Source organism: Heterocephalus glaber, unplaced genomic scaffold (genome assembly GCF_053883595.1).
Source record: "Heterocephalus glaber isolate CG9 unplaced genomic scaffold, H.glaber_assembly_v1.0 deba00001442, whole genome shotgun sequence".
Taxonomy (NCBI): Eukaryota; Metazoa; Chordata; class Mammalia; order Rodentia; family Bathyergidae; genus Heterocephalus; species Heterocephalus glaber.
Window position 1 is genome coordinate 48,037,773 of NW_028258296.1, and position 14,644 is coordinate 48,052,416.

At 37.0% G+C, this 14,644-nt stretch overlaps 1 protein-coding gene across 3 annotated transcripts in view; it reads left to right on the plus strand.

Moving 5' to 3' along the window:
* Magi3 (membrane associated guanylate kinase, WW and PDZ domain containing 3) overlaps positions 1 to 14,644 on the plus strand; it is a 259,223-nt gene that overhangs the window by 112,426 nt on the left and 132,153 nt on the right. The window lies entirely within an intron of this gene.

Sequence of the window (14,644 nt, forward strand, 5' to 3'; positions counted from 1 at the left end):
CTTCCAAACATACTTAAACATTTCTTTTAAGTCTGTTCTTTTCATTCTGTCCTCTTCTGAGTGGTCTACGTAATGATAATAGGAAAAATTTTTAAACTACAAATTCAGATTCCAAACATAAAACCTACTCCCAAGCTATGACAGATACAAAGACTAACACTAAAATACAAAATCTGAAGAACAAGTGAGTTCTGAGTAGGTGATTTGTCATCCTTTACCTGATTTTTTTTTTTTTTTTTTTGAGTACCGGGGATCGAACTAGGGACCTTGCGCTTGCCAGGCAGGCGGCGGAGCCACTGAGCTAAATTCCCGACCATTTACCTGATATTTTTAAGCATATGTTGTGCAGCTTTGGATTCTATGTGAATTTTCAAGTAGTTGTTGATTTTGGCCCCTGAGTAAATGTTTTTCTCTTTTGTTGAACTTCACAGTGTCAAAATGAAGGCATAGGAAGGAGAAAGCCATTTCTTGAATAAAAATGACCAAAAAAATTGTTAACCCCTTGCAGTAAACTCCCAAAGGCCATCGATGTCTGTCATCTTGTAATATTTGACTAATTATACAATGTCTGGAACTCTTCCATTTTTGTGATCTGATGTTTGTGTTTTAGAATCTGACCTCTAAGTGGTTGCAGCATGGTCAAATTGTTTTAATTAAACAGAATCAGAGAATAAAGATTAGAAAATAAATTTTTATTTACCTCTTCTCAATTGTTTGTCTCCAATTAGTCAAGAACCTCATTACATTAACATCAGTTAAATTAAGCCAGGTCAAGTTGCACATGCCTAAAGTCCCACCTACCCAGGAGGCTGTGCCAGGAGGATCCGTTGAGCCCAGAATTCCAGACTGTCCTGGACAGCATAGCAAGACACTGTCTCAAAAAAAAAAAAATCAGTTAAATTTCACAACTTAATTTAACTTGTTTTCTTTATATGACCTCCAAAATTGACCTTGTTTTGTTTTTGGTACCAGTGTTTTACATAATTACCTCATTTAATCCTTAAGACAGCCTCATAAATTAGATTATATTCATCAGTAGATGAGGAAAGTGAGCCACAGAGAGATAAATTGCTCAAGACCACATAGCTAATGAATAAATGACAGAGCCAGGACCAAGGGTAAGTATTTGCCTGATTCTAAAGCCTATCCTCCTAGCCACTATCACAAAAACAAACTTGGTTCTTGAGTGAGAGAATTATTTAAGGTTTAAGTTACATCTACTTTTTAGTTAATAAGACAATATATGTAGTGACTATAATAATCCATCATGTGCTCTTAAGTACTCTTTATTTAAATCATTTCTCAGAGGTGAGCATGTTGTTGAGTTGTACTATTATAGATTAGGAATTTTTAGCCAGACACAAGTGGTGTACTCATGTAGCCCCTGCTACTTGGGAGGCTAAGGCAGGAGGATTCCTTGAGCCCAGAAGTTTGAGACCAGCCTGGGCAATATAGTAAGACACGCCCCCCCCGCCCCGAAATATAATACTGGTAAGGAATTTTCAGCCCAAGCACTATTGACCCTTCACACCATGTAATTATTGTGGAGGACTAGTCTGTACTGTAGAATGTTTAGCAGCTTCCCTGGCTGTACTCAGTAGGTGCCTATGTACAGTATTGTAACTATGAAAAATGTCTTGTTGTAACTATGAAAAATGTCTCCAACATCAGTATGAACTCATATTTTGGCCTAGCATAGCTAATATGCTATATATGGACATACTTATCTATATGTGTATATATGTCAATTAATACACATATATATTATTCTTTCTCTGTTAGCTGGCAAGGTCTAGAAGGAGTGACACCCCACTAGCAATGAGCATACCTTGTGTTCAGATCTTGGTATCTAATAATCATTCTCCAACTAAAGGAACCAGTGCTCCTTGGAGAATGGCAGATTCTAGGGCTAAGTCAAAATACCTACAAGATATAGTGGCAGAAAGTAAGAAAATCCTCAAAAAGTTGGATGGGGACAAAAAAATGCCAGAATTATAGGGATATGCTAAAGGGGCACAGGAGCTGAATAGTTTCCAGTAGCCAAAGCTATAACAATCTGTAGAGTAGTATTGGATTATAACTCAAAGTGTGAAATAAATATCTGTGTATTCATACTGACATAAATGTATAAATTAATAAATGAGGATGAAGTAGTCAAAGTTTCTGTGTAGAAGAATACCAAATTTTTGTTTTGTTTTGTTTTTGGTACCGGGTATCAAGCTCAGGACCTTGTGCTTGCGAGGCAGGCGGCAGCACCACTGAGCTAAATCCCAGCCCTAGAAGAATACCAAATTTTAAAAAATATACATATATGTATACACACACACGCCCACACACACACACACACACATATACCCTCAAGGTGTGGAACCTAAGTCCCACTCCTTAAGTAAGAGCTGCTCATAGTGACTTCCTTTTGAAGACTACAAGAATACAGTGTGGAAAGTAGGAGAGGTAACGGTGGAGAAATCTGACAGCCACTACCTCAGCCAGGTGATCAGAGTTAATGTCAGCAGTGGTAAGTCATACTGATAATCCTTGATATAAAGTAATGACAGTGGCACTCTGCCTCAGTAGTCTTCCTCCTGAAAACATCACCTCAGGCTCATCATGAGAGAAACATGAGATAAATCTCAATTGAGAGACATTTTACAGAGTATCTGACTACTATTCCTCAAAATTTTGTTGTGTTTTGTTTTTGAAACCGGGTCTTGCTCTGTAGTCCAGACTGCCCTTGAACATACTATGTAGCCCAGGCTGGCCTTGAACTCACTGTGATCCTCCTGCCTCAGCCTTCTGAATGCTGGGATTACAGGTGTGTGCCACCATGTCCAGCTTCCTCAAAATTTTTGAGGTCATCAAAAACAATGAAGGTCTAAGAAACAATCAGTTAACTTAAATCTGATAAGCCTAAATTTAGAGACATGATAAGTAAATGTATTATCTTATCCTGGATAGGATCCTGGAAGAGAAAAGAAAACTTTAGGTTAAAACTTGGGACAGTTGGGCAGGGATTTAGCTCAGTGGTTCTGGCACCTGCCTCGAAAGGGCAAGGTCCAGAGTTTGATCCCCAGTAACAACAACAACAAAAAAAACAACTTGGGACAATGGTGGCAAGCCTATAGCATGCATTTCACGGTGGGCTGTTTGCATCCCTGAAAGCTCTAAAAGGTTTGCCACCATGGACTTAGGATATCTAAATAAAATATGAACTTCAACTAATAATATATCAGTATTAGCTCAGTAGTGGCTCAAGAACCATGGTAATATGTTGACAATAAGAGGAATTGGCATAGTATGTGGGAATTATTGTACTGTCTTTGCAGTTTTTCTGTATATCAAATTATTCTAAAGTAAATTTTTATTTTTTAAAAAGAGCCTCCAAATATTGCCAGATGTTTCCTGGGGAACACAATTTGCCCCTAGTTGAGAGAATTATCATTAAGGATAATACCATAAGAAGAACATGTATATTTGTCTTTTTTGTCTAATGTGTGTTGTCCCTACTGAAGACATAACATTAGTGGAAATGTCCAGGACACCTAGCAGGTACAAAGTAAATATTTGTTTATCTCTTTCAAAGTCTCTTCCTTTCTCCCTTAAACTTTTGGGGTTCCTTAAGATTCTATACTGTAGGGCCGGGGGTTTAGCTCGTGGTTCCGGCGCCTGCCTCGCAAGCGCAAGGTCCCAAGTTCGATCCCCGGTACCAAAAAAAAAAAAAAAAGATTCTATACTGTACGTTTGGCTTTTCTTCTTATTCTAGCAGCTGCCTTGGACTACCTCATTCATGCCCATAGCTTCTCTTAGCATCAAACATTGACACTACCAATTCAAAGTCATTAGGGTTGTCTTAGTAAGGGGCTTATATGCCTGGCTGCAGAGTGGACATCTGTCTGTACTTGCATGGCACATAGCATGTCAAACTCAGTAACTGTTGGTCTTAAGTTACTTTTCTCATTGCTGAGACAAAACACCCAACACCTAAAGTTAAAGGAAGAAAGGTTTATTTCAGCTCACAGTTTGTAGAGGTTTCAGTCCATAATCAGCTGGCTCCAAGGCAGGGTGGCATGGCAGAGGGGCATCATAGAGGAGTTTGTGGTGTGGAAGTTAGGAAGCAGCAAAAGCAGCAAGCAATGGCAGCAGCAGAAGCAGTCTGCCTTCTTTCTGTCCCTTTATATTCCACTGGTCTACCTGCCCTTTGGGCACTGCCACCCACACCCACGTGGGGCAACCTTAATCCCAGCATCACCTCCTTAATCGTAGCATCACACACCCTGGATCCACCCACCTCCAAAAGGCTCCACCTATGACCACATGAGAGTTTGAGGGAACATTTAGATACAATCCATAACAGTGTTAAGCAATTTAGGCACAAAATCTGATCTTCCCTCCATTTTCTGTCTTGTTCCTCACACCTAAATATGTGGGAGCATTCTAGATCCCTGAATTATTATATTTGCTTCCAGGGCATCTTATGCTTTGCTGCTAGTGATGGTTGTAAAACAGAAATTTGATCCTAATGCCTTTTCTCATAACCCTTTAATAGTTCCTCATTACCTCCAGGGAAAATTTTCCTCTGCTGTTATATCACTCAGTACCTCTATAATTGACCACATCCTCTTTTGACCCCCTAAGTCTTATCTTGCTTTAGTAATAATACAAATAATATACTGCCTTTTAGATTGCTCAATTGTCTTGTCCTCTGTTTTACTGTAAGCTCCTAGAGTACAAAGACCATTTCTTTGCATTCTTGGCTCTGATTCATTCATGTTGACTGTTTTAGATTTATGACAATAACTTTTATTCATTGTGTTCAACCTGGCTACTTTCCTTTGTTTTAATAATTCATAGGCTATGGCTTTATAAACTCAATAGTATTAACAGATTTTTAAAAGTTTTTATAGTCAATGGCTTTCCATTAATACCAGGGCCTTGTGCATTCTAGGCAAGTGCTCTACTATCCTCAGTCCTTTTAATTTTTTACTCTGAGGCAAATTCTTGCTGAGTTTCCAATTTGAGATCCTTCTGCCTCTACTTTCAGAGTAGATGGAATGACATGTGTGCCACTGCACCTGGTGTGGCCTCATAACTAATTCTAGTTTAGTAGTTTGTTTTTGTTTTGGTACTGGGGATTGAACTCAGGACCTTGCACTTGTGAGGCAGGCACAGGGCCACTGAGCTAAATCCACAGCACTACTAGTTTAGTAGTTTGGAAAGGCCGAGTGTTAAAATCATATCAGAACGAAACTTTAATGTGTTTTTTTCTTTGTGTACGGGACAATAGAGCCTAATTATTTAAATCCTAAACATAGAAGTCTGATTAGATAGAGAAGCATTTCAATCATAATTAAAAAGCAAATCACCTATCCCCATTCCCATATAATAGTTGTCTCCATTCAAACAGTGATTTGAAGTTTGGACAAATGTACCTATTCTTTCTGTGGCTAATATAATTGTTCCAAAGTGAAATTGCTTTGAAACTTGTTAGGTCAAATACACTTTCAGTGATAGGTAAAAATGTGTATTGTGTTTTGTCTCTAAAAGGATCTCAACTCTAGCCAGTTTAATTTTTTTTTTTTTTTTTTTTTTTTGGTACCGGGGATCAAACTTGGGTCCTTGTGCTTTCGAGGCAGGCGGCTGAACCAGTGAGCTAAATCCCTGGCCCTAGCCAGTTTAATTTTTAAAATAATTATATTTATAGGGTTATTTAATATTTTGTACAGAATACCTTACTTTAAGGCAGTGAATGTCTAAGAGTTCTTGTTGGTGCTTATTTGTAAATGGAAGTATGTAACTCGGGAACAGTTGGGTATACACTGTCTCCAAGTTTTCTCACTTCAGAGGATGAGTAACAATTACTTCCCTCATTCAGAGAGCTATGCATCGTTTTCAGAGGGAGAAGATGGGCACTGGTCCTTTCTGACATCAGCCTAATCCCGTTTGTCCAAACAGAAACAAAATCCTTGGGAAATTTTGAGTTTTAAAATGTAATCTTTGAGCTCTAGAAACCTGTTTTAGAGGTCTAGTTTTATATAAACTTGAGGTAGGGTAGGGATATATTTGCATGTGGAAATGAGATTTCTTAAAAATAATTGTATTAATTTTGAGACTGGGATCTAGTTCATAGCTTAAAGTATTATTGAATTTCTCATAATTAATTATCTTTTTGCATCCTTGTCCCATGAGGGAAGTCTACATTTACTATTGGGTGGAAGTAATTATTGTAACACATAGTCCAAAGTCAAAATCTTAAAATGACTCCTATTAAATTTCTTTTTGATGACTTTTCATGGAAATGTGTTAAATTTTTTATAGTTTTCAGGGTCCTAGAAGAGTGGGGCTACTGTCTTCCATAGCATGCTGTTTCAGAGTGCTCTGAGACCTCTTTTAGTGTGGTGATTTTCTGGGAGGACTCACAGGACTCGGCATATAGTCCCATTCATAGCTCTGATTGGTGACAGCAAAAAGAAAAGGTACATGGTACAAAGTCTGAGGAAACTGGGCTCACACTCTCAGTGGAGTCACATAGGATGCCCTTGACTCCTCCAGCATGGGCTTGTGATACCACATGTAAAATGTATACCAGGGAAGCTCATTAGAGAGCTGAGTTTTCATAGGCTGGTCAGGTAGGTGTCCATAGCCTCACACATAACACATGGATAGCAAAGCACATGGTTTGTAGAGTTTAAGCACAGTGAGATGTTCTTCTCAGGGAGTGGTGAAAATCCTCCCAAAACCCAAGTTCCCAGACAACCTTGTAAGCTGGCTTTTGTAAGAATAGCAGTCACTGACCTGCTGAAAACTCATTTCTGTGTGTATGTAGTATAACCTGTGTGTGGATGGGTAAAGTTTGTCTATCATAATTTTGATAGCTTTGGAAGATGATAATAAATTCATGCCTACTTGTGATGGCAAACATCTGTAAACACCGTCAGTTCAGACTTGTAACACTACAAGCATGTTAACTTTTGGAATTGATGCTGCTTTTGAAAATAGAAATAAAACATTACATGCTATGAAATATGAATATAGTGAGATGTGGAAATTTTGTAAACAGGTATAAGTTCAACAGGCATTTGAGTGTTGCCAATCAATTGAGGGTTCTTTGGCTCAGTTCAGATAGGAATCATTGGTGCTTGCTCACTCTCTCTTGCTTTCGCTTCTCATTTTAAAACTACAGTATTAGAAAGTAAACTGCATGTATCATATTTCAGCACTTATCTCCTAAGAATAAGGACATTTTCCTACATACCTACAGTGTCCATTTCATACCTGAGAAATGTAAGAATGAAACAATGAAAGTGTTTAATACAGATTATGTCCAAATTTCTCCAGCTCTTTTAAAAAATGTCCTTTATAGGTAAGACATATACCTGTAATCCCCACACTCACAAAGTTGATGCAAGAGGACCCTGAGTTCAACGCCAGCTGGAAACCCTGTCTCAAAAACACCAAAAAAAAAAAAAAAAAAAAGGGCGGTGAGGGGCAGGGCTGGGGATTTAGCTCAGTGGTTCTGCCGCCTGCCTGGCAAGCACAAGTTCCTGAGTTCGATCCCCAGTACCAAAAAAAAAAAAGGGGGGGGGGGAGGAGAAGGAGAGTCTTTTAAGCTTTTTTTCTTTTCTTTCTCTCTTTTTACAAATCTAGGATCCAAAGAAAAATCACTTTTGCTATAGTTGCCCTGGCTCTTCATCTGTTAATTTAGACTAGCCTTCCTGCCCTTTTAATTTTTTTTTGGTCTTCATGACATTGACATTTTTGAAGAGTCTAGGGCAATTGCTTTGTAAAGGTTTCTTTTGAAAACTACATGTAGAGATTAAAAGATAGCAGACTTTGTTAAACTATTTCCTCTCTGTAGTTTTCACTTAGTTTTACAGTTCAAAGTTTTGAGAAGATAAATGAGAAGGAGAGATAATTTGGAAAATAATTAAAAATGAATATTTTAAGTAGTTTTCCCAGATTAGGTTTATAAAGAAGAAAATATGATTAGACCAAAAAGGTTGTTTTATTTAACAAAGGCTTTAGGTTTTTCTGTTATATTTTATTAATTCCTTCATATTTATTGTGCTCTCACTACTGTAAGTTCTTCCTATTCTAACATTTATAGTTCAGGGACTGAGGCAGACAAGTACTGTAATTAGGCAGTTATAGTATAATGTGATAAGTCCTTTGGGTACCTGTGATAAAGGGATTATGGAGTCCTGGGGAAGCAAACAAGAGGGGCAGATTACATAGAATTGGGAGATCAGGGAGGCTTCCTCAAAGAAATAATATACATGTAAAGATATGAATGTAGGTATGAGGGTGTATGAGACAGGCAGTCAAGGGACTGGGAGTAGGGGAGAGTATTCTAGAGAAAATAATCATCACATGAAACCAATAGAAACAGGAGAGAGCCTAACATTGGAGGAATAGGAATTACAGTGGGTACAGAGAATGGGAGTAATTTTTTATTGCCGTTTTCTTGTGGTTATATTACCAACTTGGTATACAATTAATTTCATATTTGCTTGTTTTTAAAGTTTGCTTACTAAGATCTTTCATTTACTGTATTTTCTTGAACGTATAAAACATTTGTTGGTTCACATTTCAAACTATACAGTTACAAAGTGTGGTTAGAGGATTTTTGCTTTTTTTTCCAGTCTCTACCCTGTACCTTACTCCTTTCACTGTCCCCACTATGGTAACCATTTTTATTAATGTCTTTCTTAATCTCCTGGTGTGTCTGTTTGGTATTATATAATTATTTTAGTTCATTAAGAATATATACCACGGGGGCCGGGGATTTAGCTCAGTGATTTCGCCGCCTGTTGCGCAAGCGCAAGGACCCAAGTTCAATCACCGGTACCAAAAAAAAAAAAAAAAAAAAGAATATATAACAGGGGCCAGGGATTTAGCTCAGTGGTTTCGCTGCCTGCTACACAAGCGCAAGGACCTGAGTTTGATCCCTGGTACCATTAAAAAAAAAAAAAAAAAGAATATATAACAAAGGTACTGTAGACTGGACAGCTCAAATAATATTTATTTCTTACTTTCTGGAGGCTGGGAAGTCCAAGATCAAAGTGCTAGCAGATGGGATGCCTGGTGAGGACCGACTTCATTGTTCACAGAAGGCTGCCTTTTTGCTGTCTCCTCACCTGGCAGAAAGAGCAGGGGAGCTTTCTGGGGTCTCTTTTGTATGGGTACTAGTCCCGTTCATGAGGCCTCATCTTCATGATTTAATCATCTCCTAAAGGCCATACCTCCTAATCCTGTTACATTGAGGTTAGATTTCAGCATATGAATTTGGGAGTAAGAGGACCCAAACATTTAGTCTCTAACAGTAACTATACCTCTAACTCTTGTTAGTGTACCTTCCACACCGATTGTATCATTTCGCACTCCTCCATAGCATACCTAGCGTATTTGATGCCCAGAGCAGGCAGTTTATTTAATACATTCCTCCTCTATGTGACAAAATTGTTTTCAAAAGTAATCATAAAATGTAACAACAGGTAGAAATAAGATGTCAACATTGTTTTCTTTCATACAATGGCGAATATATGATCATGCTAGTAAAAATAAAAATGTAAATACTACATTACAGAAAATGTTTACTAAACATCTTTATGAGAAAATTAAACTTACAAGCTGTTTTTAAAAAACTTCTAAACTTTTTCTGCAAAATCCAGAAAATGACTGAATCATGGTAAACATTGATGCTATCTGATCCACTCGTTTATAGCTAACTAGGCACTCAGATAAACATTTCCCTTTTGGTTTCTTCTAGGAATGCAAATGCAGCATCTTTGGTTGTCTCTCCCTAGAATTCTCCAAATTTTTACTATTTTTCCTGTGTAAATGCCTATTTCCTTATATTTTATTGTTGTATAGATAATTACCTTAGCCACTGTTTCCATGTACTGTTCTTTAAATAACAGTTTAAATTTTTTGTGTTTTACTGTTCATTATTGGTGGCTGATTCTGGCTGACTGCAAATATTTTTGTGACTGATTAACTCATCTAAGACTTGTACAGAGAGGGAGGAAATAACCTAGAAAAGAGAAATAATATGCAGCTGTATTGTTTATTTGGAATTCATTGTTTAATTGTAGGGTTATGTGTATTACAGTGCTAGATACATGAACTGTGCTCAAAGGAAGCTTGAATGATTTCAGAACATTATAAAATTAACTTCTGAAATGAATGTTTAACTGAATCCATGTATAGAAGCCAAACTGGGAGTTTGCCACATTAACTTCTGTATATAATTCAGAATTGAGAACTACGTAATAAAAATATGCTAATATGAAGCTTACATAAATGATGTTGAAACTCCACAGTCACTATAACATTTATTTAAGAGTTTAGAACACAAAAGATTTTTTCAGGGAAAATGTAATCAGACATTGTTTAGACTTGCTGGCACGCAGTGATGAAAAGCCAATCAACTCTTAAACTCTCTATGCACAATGTACCCCCTTAAGCTGGCTGGGTGGGGTGGTCCCACCCTTTATATGCCACTGTACCCACGGGCAGGCATAAGAATGCCTGTTTCCCCCGCTCCTCCCAGTGCAGTATTGTTGACCATTTCCTCGGTTGGATAGGTGAGAAATGGTATCTCACCATTATTTTGCTTAATATTTATCTTATGAGTGGTGGCAAATATCTTCTTATGAATTCAAAGGTCATTACATTTCTTTTTCTGTGAACTGGCTAGTCATTTATTTTGCCGGTCTTTCTGAGGACATTTCCCCTCATTCTTTAATTTGTAAAAGGAGAAAAAAAAAATAAAAGGAGAGATATACTTAAACAGAAATTCTATTGAAAAAAAAGCCAGGTACCATTTTTGGCTAAATTGATTATATTTATGGGGAGCCTTAATATACAATATAATATTAAAAGAATTCAGTAGTTTGCCCCTATAAGGTTGCATGTTATAGCCAGACTGAGGAATAAAAACAATCTCAAACCTAGGACTGGTGAAGCAGAACTTTTCAAATTGGACTTTGCAGTCATATCTGTTTGTTTTGTTTTGTTTTTTGGTACCAGGGATCAACTTGGGACCTTGCACTTGTGAGGCAGGCAGTGGAACCACTGAGCTAAATCCCAGGCCCTGTTATATATTTTTATACATTGAACTTCCTCGTAAAATCTCTTTAAAGATGTGCCTATCCTCAGTTTTTAAAAGTTGCTTCTGTAAAGTGAAAGGAAACATCATCAGTGGTTATTTTAAATTTCATAATATACTGTTACACAATAACAGATATATGATTATGGCCTCCTTAAAAATCATTGATTTAACCAATAAAATAATTTACATAGGTTTCTTCACTGAATTGATTAAGTAATTTAATTAAAGTAGTTTTTACACAACTATAACCTTACTACCTAAAGGATATTCATGCTTTGTAAGAAAAATGGCATATTGAATTTTTATAGGTCAAAAGTGATTTTTGTATCCCAATTATTCATTATCATCTTTGTGTGCATGCATGTGTGTGTGTGTGTGTGTGTGTGTGTGTGTGTGTGTGTATAAAATACTGGGGATTGAACCCAGGGCCTTCACACTGGTACACTGATCCACATCCCTAGCCTGTTTCTATTTTGAGACAGAGCCTTTCTAAATTGCTAAGTTGCCCAGGCTGGGCATGAATCCTCCTGCCTCAGCCTTCTAAGTAGCTGGGATTCAGTTTTTATGGTATATATAAACAGTTTCCTAAAAACAAAATTGAACATTAAACTTTATTTTTATGTCTGTAAATTCTCTTTTAGTTTGTATATATAATTATATATTTTTTGAATTTATAAAGTATACTAACATGTGTTTTTGTATTTTTAAATTATAAAAATAGTAACATTTAAAACACAAATTTAAAGACAAGGCATAATCACCCATAATCTTCTCATTAGCAAATATATAACTATTTGGCTCTTTTTTTTCTATTTCTTAGGGTCTCCTCTAAAATAGTGACAGCTGAGTCTTTAAAAATCCTTTTAAGAATAATAAGAAAAATCCTTTCAAGAATAATTTTCTCTTCAGTAATGGTTTTTAAACCATTCTCTTTTAAATATAATAATATTCTTTAAGAGCAGAAAAAGTGGACTTGATTTTAATTTTGAATTCATTTTTAACAGTGTTATCAATGTTATCAATTTTAACAATGTTATCCGATGTTAACTGAAGTTAAAGTGCAAATGAATTATATTACAGATGCTTTTTGAATTACGTAAACCCTTCATAAGTTGGAAATGTCATGAGCCAATAATGTACTCTTCTCCTAAGCTCCTGAACCAGCATAGCTCAGCGGCTTGAAGACTGGAATGTCAGTGACTTAGCCTGGTACCATGTGATTGGCTCCAGCTCACTGCCACTGCCCAGCATTGCAGAAAAGTGTCACACGGCACATCACTAGCTGGGGAAAGATCACAATTTAAAATACAGTTTCTATTGAATGGTATTGCTTTCCTGTTATTGAAAAGCTGAAAAATCCTAAACCAAACCATTGTAAATTGGGGACCATTTTATTTATTTTATTTTATTTTATTTATTTTATTTTATTTTTGGTACCAGGGATTGAACTTGGGTCCTTGCGCTTGCGCAGCAGGTGGCGAAACCACTGAGCTAAATCCCTGGCCCCAAGGGGACCATTTTATTGATTGGAGAGTTTAGATACTTACTACCAAGTATGTGAATTGTAAATATGCCTTATAATGTCAGTAATAAGGTAATACAATGTAATAATGTAATGTATGCCAGCATTTCATTTTAATTTTTTTGAGACAGGGTCTCTGCTGTGTAGTTCAGAGGCTGGCCTCAAACTTGCAGCAGTCCTCCTGTCTCAGCCTCCCTGGTGTTAGGATTATAGGCATCCAGCCTGGTCCATGCCAGCATTTTTGAGGAGCTAAAAAGAGTTGATGTTCCTCTTTACTTGAAATTAACAATAGACTTGGGGTTGGGTACTGGCAATTGAACACAGGGCCATTACACTGAACTACGTCCATGCACCTCCTACCTTTTCATTATTATTTTTTATCTTGAGACTGGATCTCATTAAGTTGCTAAGTTGCCAGGCTGGGCTGCAACTTTCAATCCTCCTGCCTCAGCTTCTCAGAGTGCTGGGATTACAAGTATGTGCCACCATGTCTCACTACTATAGACCTAATTGTGATCATTTTTGTCACTCTATAAAGCAGTAGCTTTTGACTTCCTATCATGATAAATAAGGGGATGTGAAGATTGTACCTGCTCCCCATAGCTACTGGTTTTGTTACATAATTTTTGTGTCTTATGTGTCCTTTCTTTGTTTTTCACTCACAGTGGCAGTATAATATAATATTTGCCTACAGCAATCAGAATTATAAGATTTTCTTTTGGCTTCAGCCATAGAGCTCTGAATTAGCCCTTTCATTGTTCTCTGAAGAAAAGGTATTGGATGAAATTCATTCATTCATTCATTCATTCACAATCATCACTACATCACAGTTCTAAAAGACTTTTTGTTACCAAGCAAATTGAGTACAGAAATCGCATGTGTTTTTCACCATGGCGTTGTCATCTTAATCTCTCTTGACTATTTAAATAATATCTGTTCTTTGGGAAGCTTAGAGACCCTCCCACCCCTTATTTAAAGCAAAAAAAAAAAAAAATCAAGAGAATTTATAATTAATGCTATTGATTTTCTCTTTTTTGGGGCTGGGGAATCTTTCAACTTCCAATCTTTTTTGATTTTTCAGATTTCTTTGTACTGTATTCCTTGCTTATTGTTTCATCCTTTTTTTCTTTCAGAAATACCTATAATTTAAAGTTTGAATCACAGCACTTCATCTGACAGTCTGTGACCATTCATTCACTTCAGATCTTGGTTAATTTCTTATGTTTAGTGGTTCTTGAATCTGCTTCCTACTTCCCCAATCCAGTTTTCTGCTATGCTGATTCTTTGTATACCGCCACCACCATTAATTGGGTGTGACTAAATTTATCCTGTTCTGGTTTTAGTGCCCTATCACTGTTCTCCTCATCCATAGTCTGTGTTGTTGTCAGAATTATTTACAGCTCTGCTCCCCATGCCACCCAGCAAGCTGTTCCCCTGTCCAAAAGCCCACAGTGCTCTGCCATCCCATCCTCCCCAACCATACTTCCAGCCTGTTATCTGGCCACGCCCACCAGATAATTTTCTCTTGGGTACATACACCTGTGAACCTTGTAACATAACTTCTTAACTGGGTTTTGTAGTTATTCATTTATATTTTTCTCTGATACTATAGACCTGGGCAGGTACTATGACACAAAGGGCAGGTATCTACTTTGTGATTTTTATATCCCCAGTACCCAGCACAAGTGCTTGGTATTTTATTACCCTCATGTTTTATTTAAGAGAGAAGTTAACTTTTATCATATGGTCTTCCTTGTTTTCCTCTTTTATGGGATGTGTTTTTATTGCAGTCAGGCTGTTATTTTTGTCTTGTTCATGTTTTCTTGTACATAATTTAGTAAGTCTTAAGATGTGGTCGGACAGTAACTTAAACCTTAAATTACTTTATAGTATATTTGATCCCTCAGTCTGGGTTCAGGAACCATTTCTGTCTGTGACCTGTGAAAGGGCCACTCACTGTTCATTTCATTAGTCAGATTACAGGCCTAGGTCAACAGGACTGACTTCTGTAG